The sequence below is a fragment of the Panthera tigris genome, chromosome D3 (genome assembly GCF_018350195.1).
Source record: "Panthera tigris isolate Pti1 chromosome D3, P.tigris_Pti1_mat1.1, whole genome shotgun sequence".
NCBI classification, from domain to species: domain Eukaryota; kingdom Metazoa; phylum Chordata; class Mammalia; order Carnivora; family Felidae; genus Panthera; species Panthera tigris.
In genome coordinates this window covers 71,354,615-71,360,614 of record NC_056671.1, presented here as the reverse complement: position 1 = coordinate 71,360,614, position 6,000 = coordinate 71,354,615, and positions in this window count along the sequence as shown.

Here is a 6,000-nt window from a genome sequence, read left to right as displayed (position 1 = left end):
AAAAAAAAAAAAGAAATAGTATGCTGGGTAGACTGATGGTATTTCTAGTAGAGTGTATTCCCTATGATAAAGTCACAAAAGGATGTTTCATAAAAAAGTTACTGTAATTGCACTCCATGGCATTAACTGTTCTAATAAGAGGTTTCCTCAGTCTGCTCTATACAGATCAAGAAGGAGATGGAGTCAGGGTTAGTATCAGGTAGGGAATAAGGAAACCACCATGACCAGGGTGATAGGCCGAAAAGGCATTCTCCAAATCGTCAGCACTGAAGTAGCAAGGTCTATGGGGGAGACTAGTGTTGGCTAAGCTGCTATGTCATCAGCATCAGCTAGGTCTGGTGAAAGCAGAGCTGTGGTAAGTAAAGGTCTCTATTCTACAGAGGAGATAGGAAGGTTGTCACTTATCATACAGGCATTGACATTTATAAAGGCTGGAACATGGGAATTGAGATAAGTTCCAGCCACTGGGAAAGATGCAAGCTACTTAACAGGGGTACCTATACTCTAGATAGTCCATCACATCTGGAGAAGGGCTTCTGTTGTAGAAGAGGTTTGAGTTAGAAGACAGATTAAGGCAAAAGAATTCAGAAGGCCAGTCACAGATTGGACCTACCCAAGAGGAGAGAAACTTGGGTTCTCCCTGATGGTATAAGGTCTAAAGTCTTGCTGCTTTCAAGGCACTTAGAAAAACATACACGTGCAAAATCCTAAGTCAGAGAAAGTTCCTTCAGATGGACAGACTCAGGCTAGTGACTTTCAGTGAGGACAGGAGCAAAAAGGACATTTGTTTACGTAGACATGAGGTTCTAGAAGAGATGGAAGAAATAAGGGTCATGGGCTGTGGGCCAACATTAATCTAAAAACTTAGATCTCCCCCAAGCAGCCCTATTTTTTTGTGAATAAACCTAATATAGACTTATCTAAACACGTTAATATCTAATTACTTAAGTCATAGTCAGGCCATTACTACCCAACAGGAATATAAAATATAAGCCACAGATGTAATTTTAAATTTTGAGTCACTACATCAAAAAAGCAAGAAGAAACAAGTTAAATTATTTTTAATTATCTATTTTATTTAACTTAATATATCTAAAACATTACGAGTTCAACATGTGTCAATATTAAAAAAAATATTACTGAGCCATTTTACTAATATCTTGTTACTAATGAGATTTTTTTCATACCAAAGTATACTTTATAGCACATCTCCATCTGGATGCTAAATTTTCATTAGAAATACTTGATCTCTATTTAGATTTTACAAAATGCACAGGTGAAAAAGTAGATTCACTTACTCAAGTACTTCCAAATAATACTTCAAAGTTTTTCAATGACTGAACTGAGTATTAGCTTTTAAATTACTATTAATTATAATTAAATAAAATTAAAGATTAGCTTCTCAGTCAGTCACTAGTCATTTTTCAAGGGCTCATGAGCCACATATGGCAGTGGCCATTTACTAGGCAGTGAAAATCTAAACTCTATCTCTGCTTAAGTAACATGTTTAAGTGTTTCATGGCTCACGGTCTAGAGTAGCATCTCATTTGTTCAAATTTTTCCTTGTTTTAAAGTTGAAGAAATTTTGTGTCTTAATATTCTATAATTATGTATTTTTTTCCTTCTTTATAAATGCTTTCAAAGTTTTGATTATATCACCTCTAAGTCTTAACATTTCCTGAATATAAAGCCCCAATCTTTTAAAGTCAATTTGCTTATGAAATCACCTTACATCCCTGATTAATTGAGTTACTGCTCTCTGGACCTTGTTCCAGATTCTTCTTTCTCCTTTTTCCCTCTCTTTTATTTATTTCAGTGATCAAATCTGAAAATAACATTGTAAGTATAGCCCAACAGTTCTTTAATAATAAGGTATACTCTGAAATCTAAAACTATAAATTAGATATTTAAAGAAAGATTTTTTTTTCCTTCCAATAGACAGGCATTCTGAATCTTTTCAGAGAGCAGTAAGATTAGAGGGCAAGTAGGTGTATATATATATTGGTATTAATGATAACGTGTATAAAGGTGATTCCCTATTCCACCCACTACCTTTGCAACTACAATAAAACAAGAAAACTTAAAACTTAGCACAAACTGCTAGTAGGTGAAACATTATCCTAAGAAGAATGAAACAAAACAAAAAATCAGATGTCCTCCTTCTCTAACGTAAGAAGGCCAATTAAAACAAAATACTGGCCCTCATGGGTTAGGGTAAAATAATATATTTTTTTCCTAATAAATTTTCCTAATAATTTTTTTTTCCTAAAGGCAGACCAAAACATATATATATTTGGTACCAAAAGATGCTCTGAGGATTCCATCACCTCTAGAAACAGTACTGTATGAGAGAGTAAAGGTCTGTTTGGGGACGCTCTGATGGACAAAAGACATACTTCTTAGGCTGGTTTCACTTTTGTACCCTTTGCTAGGAACACAGGAGATATAATACTTTACTTTTTATTGCCACTAGCTAAATTTACAGTATGGTAACTGATAGGTTAAACACTGAATTCAGCAAGAGAAACCACTGTCTTATTGGAAATTTTGTTGTTATTTTCTTTTACAGGACTAACTATGTCTGATTCAGCTTCAGCAATTACACTATTCAATCTCTTATCTACAATTTACACATTAAGAATGTAAATGCTTAATATGTTCATGGTCAGAAGCTTCTAAAACCAACCTTCAGGGCAATCACTCTTATACCAATATATTTACAAGCACTATGTTAATATATTTGACTTTGAAAAACTTGAAATGATTAGGAAAATAACAAACCAAACTTTGATTCATTTGACAGAAATTAATTAATTTAACCTGATTGGCTCACTTTAATAATAATAATAAGAGGAAGACAAATAAAGCCTAACAGAGATTAAAACTCCTAGCAAAGGATATGTGACTTCTATTAGGCTGTACAGGATTAGCATCTTATCTCCAGTTAACAAACAGCCTTGGTATTAGTCTTTTAACTATTCACTGTCCATTTTGCGTCTTGCAATATATCATCTTTGGATTGATTCCAAATTTCTCTTTTATGTCTACCTACTTCTCTTTAATCAATGTAATCCATCATCAATTTGAACTTAAAAGCAATTATCTAAAATATCAAAGATACACCTATAACAGCTGTCACTTAAATTCTCTATATACTTTTATTACTAATAATCATTCTTCAAAAAATTTCCTGAAATAGGGAAATAATATCTACAACCAGAAGTGACAGTAGAGATATAAAATGGCAATATCCAGTAATTATGGTTTCATTAATAGCAATACTGAATATCTTATGTCTTAGTAAGAAAGATACTGTCTACTTCCAAAGAAAGATTGCATGTGGGAGGGGGTGGGGAGCAGGGAGAAAGTGAAGGAAGGAGGGAGGGAAAGAGGGAAATCGAGGATTTATAGACCTAAATGCAAATTTTAAAGAAAAAAAATCATATAACATTAATCACAGTGACTAATACAGAAGTATTATAGACAAACATTTGGCCTAATGATTTTTTAATATTAGACAATAGATATTGCTTTAGTCATCCTAAGAACACACTGCCAGAATCTACTAAAGAGATCATAATGCAAATTAACCATTTATATGGGCATGCATTTTAAGTGTTATGTACCTTTTATCTATTACTATATTTTGCACAGTTAAACCCTATTATAACATGAAACATGTTTACATGGGTTTGTATTTTACACAGGTCAACCTCAAACTGTTAAAAATATTTTAATAGGGGCGTCTGGGTGGCTCAGTTGGTTAAGCGTCTGACTTCAGCTCAGGTCATGATCTCACAGTCCGTGAGTTCGAGCTCCACGTCAGGCTCTGTGCTGACAGCTCAGAGCCTGGAGCCTGCTTCGGATTCTGTGTCTCCCTCTCTCTCTGCCCCTCCCCTGCTCATTCTCTGTCTCTCTCTCTCTCTCTCTCTGTCTCAAAAATAAATAAAAACATTAAAAAAATTTTTAAAAAGACTTTAATAAATTCTAAGTCCTAAGCATTATATGAAGGCTTTTATTTTTTATTTACATGTTTATTTATTTATTTTTGAGAGAGTGCCCAAGTGCGTACAAGAGAGTTGGGGAGGGGCAGAGAGAGAGAGAGAGAGAGAGAGAGAGAGAGAGAGAGACAGAGAATCCCAACCAGGCTCTGCACTGTCAGCACAGAGCCCCACATGGGGCTCAAACTCAAGAACCCATGAGATCATGACCTGAGCCAAAATCAAGAGTTGGACGTTTAATTGACTGAGCCACCCAGGCACATCAAATGAAGACTTTTAAACTAAATCATGGGCCTTAAAATGACATTCTGTTATTACAGCAGAATATTTTCAAATTTTAGCTTTTTAAATTAGTCCTGAAAATGTTTTGTGTGCCAAGAATTATGCAAAATATTTCATCTATCAAAATTATAATTACTGAGAATCAGATATCTAGCTGTAAAACAAAGGGGGAAATAAAATATTACCCTAATGATCTTCCTATGGGAATTTAATACTGCATGGGAAATAAAAAATGATGAAACTCTGATCACATTAATAAATTCACACTTTTCTTAACCCTGGCAGGGGGGGCTCTGTTAACATGGTACCATGTGTAAATGTGTTTCCTCACTACCAAAAGAAGTATTTCAATGAAATTTTCAGATTTTATAAATGACCTTTTTAGCATAACTGAAATGTGTAACAAGTATCTCAAAAATACCACAGCTGTTCCAGAATTTCTTTAAAAAAAGAAAAAAAATGATGACATGTTGGCAGGATTGGATGTACCCAAGAGGGGTGGTCATCCTTCCCATTTCCATTTCATTAGTTTTATGATTTTAATTACCAGAAGTAAATCCCTCTCACGACAAATAAAGTGTCTACAAGATAGACAGAAACGAAGTCTTGTACGTCCTTCATCTTTCAGCTTGTACTCAATTCTATGATGGATTAGAATAGAGCAAAGGGCAAACTCTACCAGCTTTCTTTAATCATAATACCAGCTATTTTCTTTGATCCTTCCAGTAATTAGGAAATGATTAAGTAATCTAAATTTTTATTGATATTCTATATATAAAACTTCTGCCATGCCCTTTGGGAAAGAGTACACTTTCTCCCAAAAACATAAATGTACTGGAGAAGAATGAAAGCCTATGAAAGAAGATCTATGTTGAAATCCTCTCTAGTCTATTTTGTAGTTCACATGAAATGGGCCAATCCTTTCCCTTCTCTCTGATTCAGCTTACCTATTCGTAAAATAAGAGATAAATTGTGGAGATAAATTATCTTCCTTAATTCATTAGGTTTTCTAAAAATAAAATCAAGTATGAATATTATTTGAAAAATAGAGAACATGAAATGAAGGTATTTTAAGAGGAAGATTGAATAGAACACTTGAAAACAGACATACAGAAACAAGCTATTTGCAGACAATTTCAAGAGACTTAATTTGCTCAAGTTTGCCTCTATGGAAAGTTGATACATTCAACTTTTTCTCTCCCTTCTCTTTCCTCTACACATAAACAGATACTCTGCTAAAACTCCTGAGGTTTTTTAGTTGTGTCTTCAAAATAATTTAGGAGTGCTTTAATCTGAGTACTTCTGGGACCATTTCAAATTTTACAGAAATATACAAAAAAATAATAATAATTAAGTGAATGTTTGTTAGATATTTATAAGGTACCCAGTGTATGTCAGGATAAATGGTGCTGGGTTTTGTTTGTTTTTTCAGAACTGCAGTTGTCAAACTGCTACAGAAAGTGAGTGGGAGTTAGGCAGAGACCTGGAGAAGCAGACTACCATTTTCCTAAGGCAAGCACTGAGGCTGGGCTGGGAGAAGGTAGGAAAATGGGGGAAGAGGTGAGGGGCAAAACAGGAAGGCAGGAGGGTAACACCCTCTACATATAAACTCTTTATGGTTTTGAGATATCCCACACCTGGCTATGGCTTAGTTTGCTTTACTCCACATGTCTCAGTAGACTTCGAACTCCTAAAATTGAGTCAGCCCAAGCAAGGG